This window comes from Mastigoproctus giganteus, chromosome 2 (assembly GCF_048544385.1).
Source record: "Mastigoproctus giganteus isolate SK-2022 chromosome 2, ASM4854438v1, whole genome shotgun sequence".
Classification (NCBI taxonomy): Eukaryota; Metazoa; Arthropoda; class Arachnida; order Uropygi; family Thelyphonidae; genus Mastigoproctus; species Mastigoproctus giganteus.
Genome location: NC_143576.1, coordinates 146,874,364 through 146,898,390, shown reverse-complemented (window position 1 = coordinate 146,898,390; position 24,027 = coordinate 146,874,364). Strand labels below are relative to the sequence as shown.

The 24,027-nt window shown below is 37.1% G+C and overlaps 1 protein-coding gene across 4 annotated transcripts in view; it reads right to left on the bottom strand.

The window, feature by feature from the left end:
* Positions 1-24,027, bottom strand: part of LOC150089645 (complexin-like) — a 650,426-nt gene that overhangs the window by 323,504 nt on the left and 302,895 nt on the right. For 2 of the 4 annotated variants that reach the window (XM_090389573.1, XM_090389574.1), the window contains one exon: positions 12,564-12,641. The exons of the other annotated variants lie outside the window; for them this stretch is intronic. The gene's annotated coding sequence lies outside the window, so the exon portion shown is untranslated. The remainder of the gene's footprint in view (positions 1-12,563; positions 12,642-24,027) is intronic. 4 annotated transcript variants of the gene reach the window in all.

Sequence of the window (24,027 nt, the reverse complement as noted above, 5' to 3'; positions counted from 1 at the left end):
AATAATATTAACAACTATACTGATTTTTTATCAAAATATCCTCCACGAGATTTTATCACTGCCTTACACAGAAGGGGCATTCTGGCGATGAATTTTATAATAGTATCTTGACTAACGAACTGCAAGTTTCCCAATATAAATTTTGTGAAGATGGGCAGGCTTCACTGAAGTGTCGGTCTAGATGACCCCATAAAAGCTGTATTGTGTTTAAATCAACTGGACAGGTATTTCGAACGAACGGAGGGGTGAAATGGGAGTGGGTGTTTTTTTTTTTTTTTTTTTTTTTTTTTTTGGCTGATGCTGAGTAAGCTTGCTTTCTTGCATCATATGCCTCTGCTAATGCTAATGCTAATGCTAATGCTAATGCTAAATCAGTGATTGGTGTAGCCACACCATAATTTGCAATACCCCTCCTGTTGTTTAGCTGCCTGAAAGTCCCTGCTAAGCTTAGAACTGTGCTTCGGGCCATTGTCTTCTTGTGGTATAAAGTTTCTTTCACAAAGTCGAAGTCCAGAGGATATTGCGTTATCTTCAATAATGTTTTCGTAGCCTTGTTTTCTTAAAATTACTTCAATTCTGACGATGTTACCTACATCAGAAAAACATATGCAACCCCAGATCATGATGGAACCACCACCGTGCTTGACTGTGGGCGCTAAACAATTGGCACCTACAGAATCATAATGGCATTTCTTTTTCCGACATACTTCTTTATTTCTTGCCATATTTATCACGAAACTCTCAAACTTACAACCAACCCTCTTTCTGAATGACGAGTGTTCGATTATATAAGTTAAAACTCTTACTTTCAACTTATACTATTGAAAAACACTCTAGAATCATCTAAAATCTTCCATAAAATTTCTACTTTCTGGAATATTCTAGAGTCATCTACCATATTCAGAAATCTTTTATACCTTTCTACAATATTCTCCAATTTTCTTAAATATTATCGAAGGTTTTTGCTTTTTATACATAATAGAAAATATTTTAATAAAAATTAGTAAACATGTTAGTCCTATTTTAATAAAAACTTTAAAAATCAAGGAAAATGAAACGTGATTTCAAAGTTTTAGGGTGGAATGTACGTATAGAAAGAAAAAGAGAGTTTAAAAAATGTAATACTCTGGAGATTTAAAAAAATATCAAACGCGCTTTAAATGTACCTCACTGTACTCATTAACTAACTCGTTAATATTTCTATTTCCCATCTATTGAGTCAACAAGGTGATAATGCAAGACCTATAAGACAGCAGATTACTCGTGATTAACTATTTTTAGTGGTACAAAAGCAACGTATAGTCATTTATTTATCAATACAATAGCAATACTTCCCTATTATCTCAATCTTTCTTTGTGCATATTAAGCAGACTTCACATCAAGTATGTTATTCGTGTTCTGAATAGGAATTTGTCTTCTGTACAGGAATCCAAAGGGACTTGTAGTACTCTAAATAATAATAACTTAATAGCACTAGAAGTCCTGACGTTAGCATACAGAGGTGGAAAAGCAAAGGATTTCAATTTCCAACAAAGAAGCAACTACTACAAATTAAGACTTCATACCGAGAAATATCTTTATAAATGCTAAACTCTCTGGGGTCCTTGTTACAACGATGAAATTTTAGATAAACACTGCAAAACCAGGTTTTAACTAATTGAGTGTAAATAAAATGAGCTCCTCTGCTAATTTTAGCCCAGATATTTCATAGATCCATTCTTTAATCAATTTCTTACAGAAGATGGATTTTGCCGTTCGTTGCATATTTAAATGAAACTTTTATTATGCTGTATCTTCGCGGTAGACTCCGCAACAACTTTTGATAAAAGTAAAGTGATATTTTTGTCCATTCAGCTCCTCATTGCAAGTGTGTTGTCCATTCCTAAAGCCAATTTTTCAGTTAATCTCAAAAGTATTCAGTGTCTTCGGACCTTGGGCAGACCAATGAAGCTTTTGCACGACCAAACTTGAAGCGAAGTTACTAGGTGAAGTATGGTAGTGTGCACTGGCATACTGAAACAGAAATGGGCTGCCCAGTACGTGCTGCCACGGTGTGAACTGTCCAGAATGTCAATATACTCCCAAACATTGTTCCGGGAACGACGACCAATGACATAACTTCAAACCATGAAAATATTTCCATAAATATTTTTTATTAGGATTCCCCGAGAGAACAAACTTATCCACCCTTATGTGTGTGGTTATCTGGTTAATTGGACGAAAACCACTCGGAACTCCGGAACAAAAAAAAGGCTTGATACCTTCACCTGAGACCGGCTAACTCAGCCGGGGTGTTAAAATACCCATAGAAATTCTTTGTAATCGTTGACAGAATTCTAACCTAGACCTTTTCCACGCGGTGTCGGCAGGGCAGTGATCATAACCATGTTATCCGCGAGGAGGCTCAAACCACAAAAACAAAAACCTTTACCAAACTTCACAGTTGGGACGACACACTCTGGTCAATAACCTTCTCCTGGCATCCGTCAACGAAAACACACCTGTCGGGTCGGAAAACCATTTACCGTAATTCATCACTCCATAACATATCTTTCCAACGTTCCATGACCCAATTACGGGGGGGGGGGGTTGCACCACGATATTTAACTCTGTCCATTGCGGCTGTAATGTTTTGTTTGTGAACCAAAGTTCTTCTGTAAAATCTAATGTTATGCACCCCCCTCCCCTCCCTATGTACCTGTTTGTACTAATATTAAGAAAACCCCGAACTACTGCCAACCTTTCATCGTCAGTCCCTGAGTTCAGGGACTGACGATGAAAACTAACAGCGTATACGTACCACTCTTCTGGTGTCTTTCAGTTCTTGTTTATACACTGGCACGGCCACCAGGTCAGTGGAGTTTACAGTAAATCATCAACACTAACATTAACCGTATTTAGCAGTCACACGCTTGAACCCCGGACACACAAAAAGAGCGCGTGCTACTGCACTCACGCTCCTGACCACTCACTCGGGTACGTCAGGCCTAGATGTCTTTCAGTCAATTTCTGCGTCTTGCCTGAACATTTCCAACGTTGCAGCACCATGATGTCTCCGAAAACTTTGCTATCAGGGCGCAGCGATCACCAGGAAGGCTGCTTCCCAGTACCTGTCCATACCACGAGGAGGTGGGCCTCAACTATATGTGTACTGTCCTTGAACAAAAAAATTTTTTTTTCAAATCCTCGCACTCATAGGAGTAATTCCAGGTCCTATGGGTGCCAGCATATTCCACATCATTAGGAGTAGCGAAGAAGAGCTCACCCAGAGATGCTAGGGTCCCGACCTCATCCAGGTTTTGCAGTACATTTATGCACATTCACAGTCTCACACAAATTTACGCGTAAACAAGGATAGAAGGAATTGAAAAAGGAGGATATAAAAGTGTAAAGGGGGAAATACAACATGAAATGAACAGATGTTTGTTGCCAGTAGTCAAGCACCAAATGTGGTGCTAGTAGGTACAAATGCAAGCAAAGGCATTAAACCAAAAAGTCCTGAAGGCATGACCTTAATAATGCGCTTGGAGAGTAGCAGAGTGAGGGGTCTTCCGTTCATCAGAAGGGCTCCAAGACATTGATGGAATATAGACTTAGTAGGTTATGGCGATTACGTTGCATAGAATTGTTGGTACATTTAAACATTTGAAGCTCCAGAATTAGAAGTTCCAGGAAGGTTGTCCAACGATGATGTTGGTGGTGTCATTCAAATAATTTCTTGGCAAATTTTTGGAAGGCACTGCAACTTTGTTGGTTTGACATAAAGGCATGTTCATTTTCAGGAGAGAAATCAAGTGCTAAGGTTGATATTTTTTGACGAAGAACTTGGTAGAGGTTGTAAAGTTTGTAAAAGGATGGGTTCAAGGGCTGACCTGGATGTTGCGCGTTTTGTTTGTTCTAGAGTTTAGGTGCATCAGCGACTAAGGCCATATATATTGTCTGTAAATTGTGTATGTTCTGTGATAGATTTTCTATTTTCTTGACGAAAAACTCGAGTTTCCGGGAGAAAAAACCATGTTACCGTCGCCTGAAACCAATAAACTCAGCCACGTTGTGAAAAAGGCCCTTAAAAATTCCTCACGCCATCGATGGAATTTGAACTGAGATCTTTTCCACCTGGTGTGGGGAGGACGGCGATTCTACCAACTATGCTACCCACGAGGGCGTGCTGTGGGACTGCAAAACTCAGACTAACTCCGTGAGACGACATCAGACCTCTGCCTGAAATTTGCTTCAGCCATCTTACGGTCCTGACTGAAGAGGCATTTAAGGCTCCAAGTCTCGACGGAATTCGAATCAAGATCTTTCCAAAAGAGTAACAAGTGGCGAGTCATTATACTGTTAGGGACGTATTTATCGGTGATCAAACACGTATCACCAATTTTTTTCAAGTTACATTAATTGTATAGTAATCTAATGCAAAGCATAGTCCTCGCTGGTAACACTGTGATTATAATCACCGTCTTCCCTACACTGCATGTAAAAGGCCCGGTTCGAATCTCGTCAATGACGCTAGGAACTTATGGGCTTTTCTCATTCTCGTTACCTTAGTTAGTTAGTTTCAAGGCCTGGAGATAGCAAGATTCTCTCTTCCCCTGGTAACTCGAGTTTTCCTTCCAGAAAACGCACGCAATCTAATGATATATTACCCATGAGCAGATGAGTTAGTTCTTAGGTGGTTCTAATATGACACTTGTTTAATGCAAAGCATGGAAGTGGCATTCGAAAAACGTTAACGGTATGAGATTTAATTACAAACGATCAGCTGGACTATTTCTTTTATATGCACATTTGTATATATAGAAGAAGACAACAGATAAGCGACATATAGAAGCAAGTACAATGAGGGCTTCTTTAAATAAATTAACAACAGTAAAAAGGGGAAGTAACGACAGAAGGAAATAAGAGTACATAGAACCTGAAGGTTCTTTGAGAGTTGGAGTTCAAGCGCCAGTGAAAGACTTAAGAGGTAGACGAAGAGAACGGCTTAAACTCTAGTTATATTTCAGGAAGTCGTGAGGACCTTCAGCACAGTATCGAACAGTACACGAGAGAACACCACACACCGACGTGGCATTTAATCAACTTCATTAGGTAAAATAAACTGGTAGATTTCATTGCACCATTTATGCCACTAAGTTGAGAACAATAAAACCAAATGGTAACAGAGAAGGCTGTTTCGTCTTCTGTACAGATTTAGTGAATGATCTCTGGACCCCATCTAAAGCAATTATCTACAGGAATTCCCGAGAGAACATCGCTAATTAGATGCACTGCCTACAGAGGGACATGCATGCTACAATAGAGTGGAAGGCGCTCTACACTTACTGAATAGATACTAATCCGGGAATTGAATAACATTCGAGTATTAGAAGCTTCAAGAGTGGTCATGTACGGAAAGTTTAATGACACCGATTGAATTTCTGAGCAGGAAGTAGATTACTGGAAGCAAAACAAGCTAAGTATTGCACGCGAAGCTTGAGGACACATTTTTAAGTGAGTTTCGTGACATGTGACTAAATCGCGACTATTGAGTTAATTGCTCTACAGAAAGGCATGCCAAGCACTGCCAGTGAGTGTATCTTAGTGGATACGATATTAGACAGGGCATTTTAAGGACATTTATCTTTTTCAATTGAATAATCAGAATTATCAAGATGACACTGATTCATTATTAATTTATTTTACAGTTTATGATTCTATGTTTATATTTATTTTACAGTTTATGATTCTATGTTTATATTTATTTTATGATTTTCATGAACCTTTATATTTAATATGATTATTCAAAAATAAACAGTCAAGTATACGATAAGAGTGAGTAACCACCGCAATGTTTCAATGTACTTTATTCATTTTTATTGTATTTATTCATTATTAATCCAGTTATTTTGATTTTATTTTTCCTTTTATCTTCTGAATCTATCCAAATATCTATCTAGATATAATACAGAAAATGTGAGTACGTAGACTTGCCGAATTCATTCACAAGTTGTGTTGATAAAACGGACAGCTTTCTAGTTATAATTAAAATTTGATTAAATGACATTATTAGCAATTAACTGCACGTTTTCGAAGTAAAAATTAATTTATTACTCTGTAACGTTCTGGATGTAAGATTGCACAGTAATCTTACATCTAGACGATGTTCTTGAAGTGCGATGTTCTAAGATTTCCCTGTAATCTTACACCCAGAACATACAACAAACTAAATGCATTTCTTAATCTGCAGATGATTTGGAAAATAAGTAGAGGAATACCAAGAAGAAGAAGGTTAAAATATAATCTATCCTAAACCAGAAGAAGACAGACGAGATTCTTGAGGCACGAAAGGAAACTGAACATCACGAATTAGCAAAGAAATGAGAATCCTTTACAATTGTTGTTGTTGTTGTGGTTTTTAGGAGCATTAGCAACTAAGGCCATATTGCTCCGGTAATATGCGGTGGTCATTCCCTGACCTTTCCGCATCCTCCGTATTTGGTGGTGACGGGCTCGAACCCCGGTCTAATCAAGAAGCGTGTGCTACGCACTGCTGCTTCTTCCCACCTGCCTACGGAGGCGCCTGCTTTACAATTCCTTTGCTAATTGCGATGTAAGGTCTTTCTCTTATACAGACTGCATCTCAATACAACAAAAAGTAGGTATTGACCATTGGCATAAAACGAAGACTGTTGTTGGGTGTGAAGACACATCAGCAACTGAGACTATATTGCGCCCTATATCACATTATTTTGTTTTGTGGTAGATTTGCTGTTTGTTGGACAAAAAACCCGAGACAAATCCTCTTATTAATATTTTTTAAATCGATACTTTTTGAAAGACATTCCTCAATCTCCTATTAAAGAAAAAATCGCTCTAAATTGCCTGACAGCGATTAACTCTACCACGTTTGAAAAGGTCCCATAAAAATTACTCCCGTCACTGATGGAATTCAAACTCAGATCTTTTTCATCGTCGTCGTCCCCACACAGGGTGGAAAAGACCCGAGTTTAAGTTCCTTCGATGAAGTGAGGAATTTTCATGGGCCTTTTTCAAAACGTTGCTGAGTTAGTCGTTTTCAGGCGAGGGTAGCTTGGTTTTTCTCCAGGAAACTCGGGTTTTTCGTCCAGCAAACAGAAAATCGACCACAGAACACACGCAATTTACAGACAATATACACGGAGTAATATGGCCTTAGTTGCTGATGCTCTAAAAACCCGACAACAACAAATTGTCTGTCTCTTTCTCCATTTTGCTTCATCAATGAATACCATAATATTACTTATGTAGAATAGGATAATGTAAATTAGTTCAGGCTACAATTCGTATTATTTTAATGATAGCCTGCAACAATGTCTCCTACATTACTTTTGATTTTGCGGAAATTTTTATTTATTTGGTAATTCTGTTATATAAAAATATTTTAGCAATTACAATTTTGAAAATCGCTGCTTGATGAAACAACTTGAGCCTGCATTTCGGCTGAATACTTTTTTTTGTAGCATTTTCTATTTACCTTTTTCCCACTTTCTGCTGTTCTCCATCCCTGAGTCGCCAAGTTTAATATTAATGATTTCTACATACTTGCATTAATTTCATTGCACGGTACCTTCTCGAGTTACCTTCGTAATCAGCGAAGCATTACATACCGAGAAGGCAGCACAAAAAGAAAAGCCACTGCAAGGAAGAATATTAGTTTGTGTTGAAAAAGAAAAAAAAAATTCTACGAGATGAACGAAATAAAAGTGGAATCTGAGAAGCTCACATTATCTTAAAATACGGGCAAGATTTTAATCTCTAAGATTTATTAGAGTAGATCCGCTTCTGCAGAACGATATGAGGAGGGCCTTCTGCTCGAGTGCAGAGCGGTTACCTAAATATGCAAAACAAGGCGGGGGTATGGTACGAGAAATTTAACTTTGATGGTTATCGTAATGCCTTGTAAGATTATACTAGTCTCGTGACGTGTTTCGTAATACAATCAGGACTTTGTTTCTATTCGTTCTTTAAATAAATAGTTTAAAAAAAACGTACCGCATGTCTTTCCATTTAAAAAAAAAACCTTTTTCCGATTCACCTCGCTTTCTTCTCCTACACCTTCTCCAACTACATGTTACTTGAAATGTAACTTTAAATCACGAAGGAAATTCAGGCCTGTTGATTACGTTGGAAGGGCATTTGTATAGCCAATACACTGCTCTATCAAATTATTAGAGAACATAACTCACTGGTCATCAAAAAACATTTTTTTCCGCTCCCTGTTAAACTTCAGAGTGATTCTTGTAGATTTGACGTTACTGAATTCAAATATGGCAACCATGTTGCTGCTGTAACATCCATCAATTTTAAGGGAGAACGGATTAAAGTCAAAAACTAAGTTTCTAGTAAAATAGATTTCATATATTTTAAGAAAACGTTGCATACAGTATTATATATTGAACAATGGGTCTATTAACCTTATTCTATTTATAAAAATGTTTATCTAGTAACAGAACATATATTTTGTCGGGTTTTTGCCTTTTATAATTGCCCATTGGTGTCTCCCGTACAAGATTCCAACAGTAGTCTGCCAACATATTTGGACTTCAATTTCCCTGGTTTCTTTTTTTCCATTTGAGAAACATCTTAGTGAAACCTTCTACGATGTTCAACAGAACCCACTCCCAATTTTTCAGAAAAAAAACAGTCTAAATGGGAATGTAGGAAATGAAGCTTTAACTAAAGGTCTTGGTTTTCGTCATTAACCTACGATACCTTTTAAGCATATGCCTGAGTTTTTGAACATATTGCCTACGAGAATCTGTCGAAATTATTTGAGGGAGAAAATTGATGCAACCATAATTTGCACATCCACATTTACAGATGAGAACAACGTCAACCTTGTGGTGCATGGATTCGATTAGATATCCCTAGAAATGCCATTTCATTCCTGTTTGAGAGTGACCGTTAGATCCATCAGATTCAATGGGTGCTAAAACCCCATCTAGGATACGTCGCTCCAGATGATCTCACAGATCCTTGATGGGATTCATGAACCCTGAAAGAAGTTGTTGAAATTGGAAAAAAAAGGGTACCGACTCCTGAATTCTTCACCACGACAATGCAACTACCTATTCTAAAGTGAACCCTAAAAGAAGGAAGATTTGATGATGTGAGAAACCGTAAGACATTTAAAAAAAAATGCGACGGAGGCTTTTCTGGTTTAAAAACTATTTTTCCACCAATGCTAAAACTGTTAGGAGAACGGTGCAGCTGCAGAACTGAACAGGTCGAAGGAGATCAAGCGGCAAATCCTCTTATTAATATATTTTAATCGATACTTTTTGAAAAGACATTCCTCAATCGCCTATTAAAATAACAAAGTGGACGAAACATGTTCTTGGGAAGCGAGAACAGTTGGACCATTAGCTGTTGTAATGTTACGTGACACGCCTCTTGTCTTCAGTGTCATTATTCAAGGTTTCCATGTGTTTTCGTTAAAATAATGGGCATTCCGCTTTAGTATTGTCAAGCCCTCGACTTACAGTTCATATCTCCATTCCACGTTGACAAAATTAACGTCCACTCAATATTATAACAGTGAAATGCAACCCATGTGGTCCCGAAAATGTCAGATCGAGCAAAGTATGTTTCATTTCGAAAAGCCTGCCCTATTCTGCAAATGAATAATTACTGATACCATATAGTTAATTTACACTTATTAAGTATGGCATTAGTCAAACAATTTGAAATATATTTTCTTTTTCGCTGTCACTCACGTCTGCACATTGTCTTTTACCAACTAAAGGCGTTTACTCAACTTCACCAGCGACACACACGCCACTGTCGGCAGGTGGTGGAGATCTCGATTGTTCTAATTATATCTTGACAACTGCAAGCCATGCCAGCGTGACGTTTGGAGAGCATTGTGAAGCTCTTGCTGAATGGCGTCTGATTGGCACTCCAATTGCGAGATATACAAGTGTGACACGTGCACCTGCCTCGAGCTTAATTGAATTAGAATATCTCTATTTAACAGCATTTCGCGGGCTGTTCTATGAATCGAGCAGATTGCATTTGTTGTCTGGTTGTGGTATTATGGCGGACAACTGCAGCATTGGACTGAACGGTAAAGTTTTACTAAGGCAACCATATTTCTATCTTATTTGTTGATGAGTCTGCACGCCCTCGGCTGTGAACTTTCCAACAATAGACCAATTGAATTTAAATTGATTCTGCTTAATTATAGTATTTGAAGAGGACAGCAGAATGGGAAAATCAAAGCAAACTTTTGCTCAGTCTCACGTACATTTGCAAGCCTCAGAACAACAACAGTTTAAAACAGATAAAGTTTATAGTATTACAACATCATAATACATCATTATCAACTAACTGAATTATCTAAACATTGTTATATGACACCATATCTTAATTATCAAAAGGGTTTTGTTTATCGCCATTTCTTGGTTTTGAATTCTTCTATCTTCGTTTTGAATTCAGGTCTGTTAATTCGGAAAATAGCCTTAGTTTTTGCACAGTATCAGGGGCTTTGACCAGAAATTGATACTGTATTCGTACAGAATACGCCATTAATCTTTGCTACAAGTATACAACAAGCTTAAAATTACAAATTATAAAATATAAATCCTCCTGGGGTTAATCAAAATTTTTTCTTAAAATGTACATTTGAATATCGTTGTATTTCGTAGTTAGCGTGGTCATCCTGAGCCAGGAACCAAATATAGTTGCCCATCACAATTTCATCCCACATTTCTTGGTTGCTCTCATCCATTGACTGTATGTCCTGGTGGAATCTCTTCCCATGCTCTCCACTAACATCGTCCAGATTATTTGGTTTTAAAAAAATCTAGCACAGAGTGGAAGTAATGGAGTTTGACTGACACTGCATTCCATTTTTCTGTATTTAATAAACTTTATCAAATAGTTCTTTGTAATTTTCTCTCTTATGATTACGACCAAAACATTTCACCACAAAGCGAAAGGATTGTCGATAACTTCGCTTAACATCAATGATTTTACCTTTCCTTTCACATCAGAAAATTTTTAAAACATAGACTACATATTCCTGAAGGTGTCACATTGAGGATCTAAAGTCTTGAAAAATTATTTTACCAGTTCCAGCTTGATATGGAGTGGTAGAAGTAAAACTGCTTCTTGGAATCAAGGGATTGTTTACTGTGTGCGCCAGGCTGCAATTCAATTCGAGCAAAGTATTCTCTTCTCCTATAGTACTAATTTGCTATCCTGCTGTCTCATAGGCACACAGATCAAGAGAAACAAACACAGAGCAAGAGTGAAACAGGCTTGCACATCTACAAGGAAACCCCAGGCGTGTTGAATCCTCCAGAAGTATATTTTATTTATACTAGTCATACTTCATCTTCTCTAACACATGCTCAATGGATGTATATTCCCATTGCGAAGCAACACAGCTTTCAGACTTGAACTGTCTTTGAAAAGATGCCAATCTTCTGGATTGTGATTATTACTAATTTATTCATAAAGACCAATCAAATTAGGGATTGTTCAAAAGTAAAATCTTGCAGATGGAATTCAGTAGATTCCATTCTTTTAAACGAAATGTCAGGTCTCTGCATTGCATTTAATTAGACCAAATTCCCTCAATTAGTCATCCATTTTTTTTTATTAGGAGAATGTGGAGCTTTACTTGAATAGGATTCTGGTATGTAATCTCAATTACCCTGTCCACTAGATTCACCTTCCAATCCTGATGGGACTATTTCAGTGGAAGGTGTTTGGGAATCGGTAAGTCTTCATTGTGTGGCAGCGGAGCAACAGAGGATGGCATGCTGGTATACATTGCAGCTTTTCGATCCACAGGTTTTTTTTTTAAATCTTATGACTACCAAGTAGCTTTCTTTGTAATATTAACTTGCAAATAAAAATTAGAAATGATGTGTTCTCGAACTTCTGTATTGCTCATCCACAGGAGTTCCAAAATGGGCTTCGTATGCACTGCAAAACTTGATGCCACGAACGATGGCATTATATAGGTCCGAGCCACCTGCTTCACACCTATATAATGTCCATAAACATAGCAGAACGAGCCTGGAGTTAAATAAAGCTTCATTTAGTGGCCATAATAAACTGAAAAAAACCTTGTCCTACGAATATTACCGGCCCTTATATATCATAATATTGGTACGGGGGTAGGTAACAAATGTTGCAAAAATATAAAAACTTCAACTGCCTCCAGAACGTTGAGACTAGGGGAAAAAAAAAACAATCACACCGTTGGAACAATTAGAGAAATAAGATCAATTAAATATATACATAACAATCTTTGCTACTTAGTGTAATTACTTGTGAATAATCGATTATGTAGCCAGTTTTAAATTACAAAACAATAAATGAATTATACAGCAATAATTTTAATTAAAGACAAAAATTTCCTTAAAATGTACATCTTTGTAATCAGCGTGAAAAAAAAATAATCGTAAATTTTCACTTGATTCTTTGGTGGCAGATCGCAATCCGACAAACACGCATAAACTACAATTGGATGTATTTATTTAGCCCACAAAATTGAAACATATTACGATCAAAATCGGTTGCTTACTTTTGTTTAAAATAATCTTTCAGAAACTCAAGTTACTCCAACGTCATATTCCACAAATCGATCGGTTTCGCCAGTTATCTAATAAAACGGGATAGATTCTGCAAAATTTAATTTGGCCACATAAAAGCAATTCCACTAACATAAACAGATGAAATAATTAATTGCCATCTTTAAAATAAATATACACAGACTCCAAACCTTTCCGGCAACGATGCCGGATGATTGGAGATGTCATTTAAACACCCTGCAAATAAACGAGTTAGTAACAATGGCGCTCTTATCCACTATACGGCTGTCCGCCATTGATTAAATTACCTTGATGAAACGGTACTCACTTTCCAAGTGACAAATACTTGCCACGGACGAAGGGAATGTACGCGCCCGGCGGGAGAGCTTAACAACGTTCTCCAGAATACCATACCATTGTATCACTGAGGAAGAAATTAGACCTGTTCATTTCTTTTCGTTATCGAGAACAAAGTAGAACAGAAGGAGATGTAAGACCAATGAAGGTGTCTATGTAACACCACTGTTTTACTATACTGCAGTTCGTGTTGATACAGGCCAATTCAAAAGACACGCAACCCACAGTATTTTCAGTTTTATTTCAATTATTATTAGAAAACTAATCACAATAACGCTAACAAGTAATAATGCAGCAGTTAAAATTATATTCATCAATGATATATTAGCAATTACAATTTGGGTTGCATGAATTTTAAATCACCCTGTATATGATGTAATAGAAATTAAAATTAAAATGAGATAGAAACCATCTGCCAAAAACACTCGTAGCCTCATATCTGTACGGGTTAAGGTACATTTGCTGGGTGCGTACACTGGATGGTGGAGCACAGGATTCAACTCCACCTTGAAGCGTTTGAACTAATGATTCTTTTTTGTTTTGTTTTCCTGTATAGCATCGCAACTTTTCCGGAGAACTTTTTATTGACTTTTAAGATTAGTTACGTGATCTCGAGCGAAGGTGCACATATTTTCTTCAGTGGTTTTTCATCCCACTAAACAAGCAATCCGACCGTAGAATATATGCAGTTTACAGATGTATACGATATACTGTATAATAAATATATTTTTACAGAATAACTCGGCCATCATGCGAAAAAAGATCTACAAAAATTACTCCCGATTTGTCGCGATTCGAACCGAACTGATTGGAATCCCCCCCCCCAAACGCTGTGGAAGGACAGCGATCGCAACCAGAGAACGATTTTTCTTACTCTTTGCCAAAATAAAAAAATAGCAGTCCCGAAATTCTTTATATGTGGTAAAATAGCGTTAAAAGTACCGTTCCATCTTAGCAAAATCCTTTGAAAGAGGGTAAGTACTTGGGTTGCAATCTTCCTTATCCGTGACGCAAATGAAAACGTTTAAACACCCTAGTTTAACTTTCTAAGAGTAAAAGGACAGAATCAATATCTAGATATCATACATTTTTATTTTTAGGCTCTATTTTGTTTTCGTTGTCATAATTTGTACTAACCATTTTCTGTTCGGGTTGGCCAGAAGTTTTGCCGGGGTTACTAGGGCCATGAGGAATCAGTATATTGTGTCAGTAAATTACATACTCCATAGGCAGAATTTTCCCAATTTTCCGAATGACAAATCCACGTTTTCGAAAGGAAACTAGCACGCAACTCTTCCCCTGAGATAGACTAACTCAGGCACTCGTAGAAAAAAAAAAAAAAAAATCTTAACGTCGGACAGCCACGTGAATAAAACTCAGACCTCTTCCACAAAGACGTAAAAGAAGTTAGCCACGTTATCCAAAAAGGTAACTGTGGATGGAATTTTAAGATTAAAGACCCACGCATACTTTCTCATCCTCGATTTCAAGACACCTAGAAAATATACTTTTCGCCTTCGAATTCGAAAAGAAACTTTTCTATACAAAGGAGTGAGATCGATTCTCCTATGCAAATGGGACATTACGAACTCGAAGATTCTGTATGATTCTATTTATTACCGAAACATGTACATAGCTGGTGAATCTTCGCAAGTTAAAAAACAGATCCATAATGGTTATTGGATACATAAGAAAAAAAAAAAAAAACTTTGAAAACTGAAAATTATTTTTTCAAAAATGAATTAAAAACATAATTGCCTAAACTCCCCGTACTTGTGAGTGACAAATATATATAAACAATGTTGTTGGTACTTTGGGAACGAGTACTTCTTTGTTCGCGAGATTTTACCTTGATATTAAGTAATCTGAAATCGCTACTGTCCAGGAAAAAAAAAAAAACAGAACTGTGCACTGTTCACTCTTTGGAAGTTTTATCCAATAGTTGCTAGAATGTATTATTAGTTATGAGTCGATATTATTATTAGCATTAGATTATTTCAGAGTAATCTCCTTGAAAGAGCTGAAAGTAGAAACCATCACAAAGATGCATTATCGACAACCGAAAACGTCATCCGTACCTATAATAAGACGCATTTCTCAGTTTCGTATTCGCAAAAGTTCGTGTTCGGTCCCTCTTGGAAATAATAATCTTTGAGAGTACATTAACATTCGTAGATTGAGAAAATAAGAAGGAATAAATCCTCCACTGTTAAGATTACCCACGAAATATTACGACGATAAGGAAAACGAACCTCATCTCTTTTATACAGTATACGACAACAGGGACATGGCCCACAGCTATATATATATGAGTACATCTCGTTGATAACCACATTTCCGTTTGGTAATATATTAGCTCAATGACCTAAGATATTGCTTTAATATGTCGTCAACAAAGAAAATGTGTACCAGGAATAGAAAGAGAAGGGAAAAGGAGAAATTAAGCTCAAAGGTAAGTTTTGTGGAGAAAGGGACATGGGTAGGAAATGAGAAATGGGAGAGGAATGCTGAATAATTAATCTTAACATTTAGTTAATCCAACTGTTCTAAATCTCCTTTGTAGAGCAAGAGTATTTTTTCGTATTTTAGAAGACTTTTTCACAAAATCATAACACTGCTTAACACAAAAAAAAACGGCTGCTTGAAAACCATTCAGGACAAACGCAACGTCGTAACCTAAATCGGATTCAGAAATTCACGGAGCAGTACAACGCCAAAGGGATTCATAAATTCAGAGCCGTCAATGTCTGTTTTAGATGGTAGTAGCAATGGGGAAAATTCCGAGGTCGAAGACATTAACACAAATAGCCATCGGTCCCTGAAGTGTTCAAAAGTGAATCCAGGCTTCAATTAAAATCTTCTCAGCCAGAATTTCCAATGGCTTTATACATCCAAATAATGGCCCCATAAAATTATTTATAGCTACTAAAACTGTTTGTACCGTCAGAGCTTCTGAAAGTTTGCAAACACGACTAACTCCGTCGCTTCTATGAATATCCTCGGGCTTTGTGATCCGACTTTCTTCTAACTCTCGGCATGGAACTTCTTAGGCAGTTAGAAATTTCGTAAAGGCTGTTACCTTGCATATAGCGGCACTTTGAGAAAGGAAAAAAAACGGATTATGGCATCTTTAAAGCCGTTTTACTGCCGCTAAGAGCCATCTTAAATATTTCTCGCCTCCATACATATATCGGAGGGTTATTAATACACAGCAGTTTAGATACAAGACAATTTTATACCTCCGTTTATAGCGCAAGATCAACCGGCAAATGCTTGCTGGTGCTGCTCTCACTTCGCTTATTTTATTACTCCAGAAGAATGGTATTTAAATTCATCTACGAGACTCAGATTGGTGATGGCCCCTTTAATGATAAAAGACATCGATTGACTCGCGTTCTAATAACACAAAGTAATTCAGTTGGGAAAAGAAAAGTACATTTCGGAATTCCTCTAAGGAAGACATTTCGCTCAGAAAATTCTCTCCCCGTAGCATTGTATGTGCCATTGTAAGGAGGCTGTGCAACCCTTTATTTTCTATGTCTGATTACGAAAGAACTCCATAATAGCGATAATGCAATTCATTTAATTAGACGTTTCCCAGAACTATTAAAACGTTTGTGGACAACGATAAGACACAGTGCAGAAGAAACATTTATAAGGTATTGATGATGGCTTGTACTTTAACTGATCAACTCCTCACAGCCATAGTAAATAAGTGATCTTTATTATAAGGTAGAAAGGTACACGCAAGTACCTAACCTTACAAAACCCTTCACGGCACCACGCCAGGGGTTAAATATATACTGCCATCACTACCTTACATCTCAGTATGTTTCACATTGTACAAGAAAATATACTTCGACATACGTGCTAAGGTCTGTTGCTCAAGATAACTGCTTTGAATATGTCTTTCTATCAATTACTCAAACGATAACAGCGATTTGTATTGCGTGGAGTGTTCATTTGCATCGTACCTTTGACATGAATGTATCGCCTGCATTTTACCTTGTTACAGTGGGAATTAGTAGCGAATAATCGCGGTGCAGCGAGCGAGAATTAGCAAGCCAGACCCCCTTCCTTTCTAAGGGAGTGAATTACATTTAAGAAATTTTTGTGCAATTTACAATTGTTTAATTGTATTCGACGTCTTGCTGTTATCAAATTGTTTGACTAATCACTTTCCCTGGTCAGCTTCCATAAATATTTTTGGGTTTCATTTTAGATCACAAACTAAATTTTCAACGGCACTGTCTCCATATTCATGAAAATGTTATTAAGTACACATTTGTGTTACTGCGACTCTCAAAACATTCTTGAGGCTTTAATTAGAAAACTTTACGAATTATCTAGAAAGCAGTATTCTTGCCTATTTGTACATACGGTGCTGGTGCCGTATGTACAAATGCCCTCTAATGTACAGAAAAATTCAAGCCCTCGTGAGTAGCACAGTTGATAGGATCGCCATCATCTCCACACCGGGTGGAAAAGACCGAGTTCGAATCCCGTCGATGATAGGGGGAATTTTTATGGGTATTTTCACAATATGGCTGAGCTGATCGATCTCAGGCGAGGGGAGCATGGGTTTTTTCCTAACTGGAACTCGGGGTTTTCGTCCAGCAAACAGAAAATCGACCTCAGAACACACGCAATTTACAGACAATATACACCGAGCAACATGGCCTTAGTCGCCGATGCTCCTAAAACCCAATAACAAACAAACAAACAGAAAAATTCAAACGGCTCAACAGCACTTTCTCTCAGCCATCATTGCCAGCAACCCGCATCTAGTCATCACCAGAATTGATCCCGTATACTGACCACATCTGACTGGGGCAAATATTTAAGGCATTTTTGGTTGCATCACATTCCTCACGAAGTATTTCCAATTTGGCAACGATATACAGCCACACATCGCTCGATTTGAGCAGGCCCTTGACCTGCTTTGAAATGCAGATATCATCACAGCCGCTGAATCAAACGCACGTTCAACCCAACGGCATAATGCTACCACCGATGCCAGAGAAGACCTACTAGAGGAATTCATTTCCTCTCGTGGATTTGTAATAGCCAACTTACTGAGACAGCTAACTACGTATGGCTCGGAAACTGGAGAATCTATTCTGGATATCACGCTATTAACCCCGTCCCTCTCTTGTCAACAGGCAAAGGCATTAGTCTTGTGGATGCAGGAGGTTTTTTTTTTTTTTTTTTTTTTAAGAACTCGTTTTGGGCTTCTTCTTGTACAGGATATTTCGGGTCCACCACGATTTACGCCTAGTTGTGGCCCACCGTCTTGTGATATAGATGGGCACTGGGCAGGCTTTCTGGTGGCAAAATGGTCAGAAATAACTAACAAATATACACACTACAGAAACATAACATGCACATTTTTGGCCGTTTTAGAGAGTCCTTTAAACATCACAGGGTAAGTACTGGTAGTCATATTGATGACTCCATGTACATTACAAATGTTTCATGGTATTTTCATCTCATCATTATCCATAAACGTTTTGATAGTTCTGGGAAATCTGATTAAATGAACTGGCGATCAAGAATAACCACCCAAATAAACCTCACAATTCATTTCGAATTTAAAATGAAAACGCATAAACAAACTGCTGTAGAAAGTATTTGGTTTTAATGCTTTCAAGGAGTATCCAAAACTACGATATTACAACGACCCACTGTCGTCAGGATATGTTGTTGAAAGCGATAATTGCGATGACTGCAATGCTTATCAAACATAAGGAATTTAAAATGAAATTATAATTTTCTCTATCAAAAAGCCTCGTTAAATATTATTATCAAATGATTGTATTATAAAAACAAAATAACGTTTACTTCACTTGTATTTTATTAAAAGACAAAATAAGTTTAAATTTGAAAAACATGCATTTTATTATTGCAGACATAAAAATGTTCAAGCAAGCTAACTTCATTCCTAACTTATGTAAAACAAGTATAACCCAATATTAAATTACTTCGAAACAAGTTATATCGAACATCTGATGTTAAAAAAGTGATGTTAAAAAATGTCAGAATAGGCATATAAATCTAAATAGTACGTATACTTTACAAAAAAAAAAAAAAAAAAAAAAAAAAAACATTTTAAGTTAATCTTTTTACGACATTTTAAGTAACTTATGTCAACTATTTTTTTTTTTAATTCTTGCGAAAATTTAATTTGTTTTGCATGTCATTTCTTCTCGGAGATTTCAGAATGTAATTATAGTCTAGATTCTTCATTTCCAATTAATTTCACCCTGTTCTTTTGGATGTATCCAATTTGAATTTCCTTCTTTACCTCATGATTCCATTTAAAACCGAACTTTTCCTAAAGAATTGTTTAATTCCTCATGTTTTGTAAAGCTGTAGAAAACGTGAGGAATTAAAAGTGGTTTCGTCTTCCGGAACTCGTAGTAGTCTTTCAACAAACAGACAAACCAAAGAACACATACAGACACAATATGCTGAACCCTCATGGGCTTAGCTGCCTTGGCAGCTAAAGCTAAGCCGCTTTTTAATGAACACACACAGCACAACAATAGTGACAACAACACTAATTTTATTAATGTTTTGCTGTTACAAATAGATCCAGTGATAACCCTCTTCCTACATCTGAAGCTTTGTGTAGTTTAGCTGTTTATTGTAGCCTGTTTATCGTACTATATATACATAATCTTTATTGCAGGAACTGTGATAATGTTTGAGATAGGTGTACAGCTAATGGTCTGGTGCTTAGCTGTTGTAGGGTTTCAGGCTCATCGGCAAATTAGGCTATTTTGCTCAGTATATAATATGTCTCTAACTTGCGTGTGTTCTGTGTGGATTTATTGGGCGAAAACCATGCTACCCTCAACTGAGACCCATTAACTCAGCCACATTGTGAAAAATATCCATTAAAATCCCTCGCTTCACTGATGGGATTTGAACTCTGGTCTTTTCCACCCAGTGTGAGGAGGATTGCGATTCTACCAACTGAGCTACTTACGAGTGCAGTGCTTATCAAACAGGTTTGAAAAATAATAGGAGCATTTAGATATAAAGAAATAAATTAATCAAAAATAACAAAATAATGCCCGTCTATAGTAATTTCAGCACTTTTATCTATAATAATATTTCAGAATTTCGTACTGGGCCGTCTTTGGACTGCTGATTCTTCACATATCTGAGCTACATGAACTTCTGGGCATGATCAGCTGACTTGAAAATTTTCAGCCACATGGTCCCTACAAGTGACCATGGGCTGTCGCCCACTTCATCCACCGCCAGTATCTTGCTATGTATGTTTTGTTGAAAATTATTCTAATTTTAAACATTAACAACCCTCCCACACTGTCCTTGAGCTGTCTTGTGACGTATTAAAGACATTTTCTGAAGAAATAAATGTTCTCAGTTCTCATTATTCCCCACTTGACTTCGAGTTTTATAATAAAAAATAACTTAGGCTTAATCTATCTCAATCCATCCTTCTAATTATTTGCAAGTCAGCTGGTGTATTTTAACTGTCGATCTTCCTCCGAAAGATGCATTTTTTTCAACTGGGCGGATTAAATTAAAACATTGGACATTAAAAATTAATCATTTAAGAGAAAATAAAGGAATAACAGTTTCTTTTTATATTTTACGAAGAAATGTTGAATTTTTATGACTCTTTGGACAGTCAAATTTTGGAATAAAAACATCTAAATATTCGGAAATATTTTATTTACTATAAGCAGTTACTAAGCCATTTTCAAGCTCCAAGATATGTTCACGTCAGATATTTAACATACCATTAAATTTCACTATCTTTTTATCAACATTCCATGAAAACAACTACCAATATATTTAAAAGTGCAAACTTATGTGGGTACCGAACATTAATTTCATTCTAAAAGATAAGTAACGTGACTTATGTGTATTTAACAATATGATGGAGTAGTATTATTCCGGGTGATCAGCATTTAATGAAGCAATTGATGATTTACTACATTTCGACAGGCAAACAACATAGCAAGAGAGAGAGAGAGAGAGAATGTCGCGATGCTGAAAGCGGCACTCTCCAGGTGAATGCTTGACACCATTTATCAGAATCTTTTACACACCGTGCGTGGACCATCCATCACGCCGTACAACCTTATTTCGCATCTTTGAATAAAGAAATTAATCTATCACATCTACAACAAAGACAGTGACAGCCTAAGCCACTTAACAATAGATAGACAGAAGATAAAAAATTAGAAGAGAATTAACGAGTAGTGCCTTATCACTGATGCATTAACTGCTTTACTTTCTGGGATTAACAGCGTCATCCTGAATAAGTTGGTTGAGCGTAATGGGAGAAATTATTTTGGAGCTTCTTTCTATTATATTATTTGGCAATAATAGAATCATTGATAGCATGAAATACCTAAAACTTTAATAATACAAAATATAAATGCATAAATCAAGGGATAAAATCAGAACGTCTACTCCACAACGTGGAGAAATTCGACTGGTGGCAGGACATGGGCGGATGCAGACAATTCTCCGAATACGTAGTTGATCACGTGATAATCAGATGACACTGTCTTGTAGTTTTTTCCTTTAACATGAAATTCTACACAAATGTATGGTTCTAAAATATTTTCGCAGTTCCAACAAGAGTTGTTAAGAACTGTGCAGTTCGCACAGTTCTTAAAACTTTCTCGCATATACGCATCTCGAATTTTCGTAACTCCAGGGCTCCCAACCCTTTTATAGGACCCAATGTACCCATTGTTCCTGTCCAGTAGGAAATATATTTACAAATCTATAAACCATTAAATTTAAAATATCCTAAGGTTAATAGTAGTAATAATAATAATACACCAAAAAAAGAATAAAGGTATAAAGCTCCTATTCATTTCCTGCAGTTCTTGCACTCAGTAGATAGCCTTCCTTCCATCAGCGACATCTCTTTCTCTTTCCCTGTCCTCTTCCTTTATTCGTATTTTAATTTTACATCACTTTCAGTTGCATCTAATATTCTCGCATCACAACATTTCGCAACCAGCTAGTTTCTGAATAATTTAAGAGTATAATCGTCATTAAGTTTCATGTTTGGGAAAGGCAATTATGAAAAATGCAAGGCTAATACATTGATGCCGTCCATTAACCTAGTTGTTTGGTACTGCCATCACGAAAAACCATTAGAATAGTCGGAAACAGAAGCACAAATAATACAAGAGTAAATATTGAGAAAGAACATTATTAAAAGCGTAGAAAAATCTCCTCTCGTTCTCCCCTCCCCCCAACGAGTGCTCAAACGCTACCCTATAATAAATATATAATAAATTCTCTTATACAACCAGACAAAAGACTAATATTTATAGTCCACTGACAACAAGGGTTGTCAGTGCAAACTAGTTGCTTTGTGCAGGTCGTGCTCAATTTCGGACTCATCAACTACTTTCAGTCACAGCACATTAGATCATAGGAATTGAAGTTCGTATGATTTATCGGGTCTGAACAAGTGTATGTCCACAGGTCTATTAGCATCGCTGTAAAGATTGGAGCAACTAACGTTCGAATTCTCCGAAGTCGCCAGCCGAATTCGAACTCAATCCTTTATAAACGAATCCACAATGCTCTTGCAAGGGACCAACAAGGGTGCATATATAAATGCGTGTATTAATTAAGGGCACCTTTCCTACAATATATATGTATATATTCATTATTACCCAATACTATATAATACTTGCACTGTATTTCAAAACTGCATGGAACAAATATAGGAGCATATTCTACAACTAAAATAAGAATTAAAATGTGTCACTAGACTCTAGCGACTTTTGAGAAGTTGGTAAGAGTTCGTGTGATTCTGCAGGTAAATTTCTTGCCATGCAAATCAGTATACAGGGTGTCTCAAAAATACACGGCATAACTTCAGGAATGAGTTCCTCATATGTAGACAATAAAAATATTTTATATCAACATAGTTCCGGAAATGCTTGGTTCCCGAGTTATTAACCGGAATGTCTTATCTCCTTCATCATAAGGTACTGACAGAATCTGGTGGTTTTCCATTCCGACCATTTCCTCAAATCAGGAGCAAGAGGATATGCACTTTATTTGCCGTCCGCCAAGCCGTACGGTTTGGCGGACGGCAATGCTCTGGAGGCGCGTCGTTTGTACCACGAAAGGTTTTCAGAAAGAAGATGTCCAGACAGGAAAACGTTTGAATGTATCCATCGCCGCCTTTGTGAACATGGGACCTTTACACCTCGTGCTGCCGACAGAGTACGACCAAGATCTACGACTCCTGAAGTAGAGGAGGAGATTTTGGATGTTGTTCATGCCCACTCCTGGAATCAGCACATCCAGAATAGCAATGCAACTAGCTGTTCAACATTCGACTATTTGGAGAGCGCTGCGAGAACACCAACTGTATCCTTACCATCTGCAACGGGTACAGGCCTTGAAGGTTTCCTGGTCGGAAACCTTCAAGACGTGGACCAACTTCCTGGCCTCCACGCTCACTGATTTAAACCCACTAGATTTCTTCTTGTGGTGCCATTTAAAGCCATTGGTGTATTCGACTCCGGTAGCTGATGTGGAAACTCTCCGCAATCGAATTGTGGCAGGTTGTGAGACAATACGAAACATGCCAGGAATTTGGCATCGTCTTCGCGAGTCCATGAGACGTCGATGTGAAGCCTGTATTCAGGCAGAAGGTGGACATTTTGAACAATTACTATAAGGTGATGTGAACAGTTAAGTGTCATAGACAGACCTTCAAAACTCGGAAACCAAGCATTTCCGGAACTATGTTGATATAAAATATTTTTATTGTCTACATATGAGGAACTCATTCCTGAAGTTATTCCATGTATTTTTGAGACACCCTATATATCTAAAATATGCAATAAACTCAGCAAGATAAAAATCTCACGAGGAAGATTTAACTGTAATACATTATTATTTGCTCTTTAGTTGCAAAAAATGCCTGATCCCATCAAAATATAACTCGAATCTGTCTTTATAAACTTCCATTAAACTCCGTGCAATCAGATCGCTGTTCTACAGTTCAACGAAGTGAAATGCTAACATTATAATAATGAAACCATATGTAGTCGACATAGGAAGAATACTAAAAAT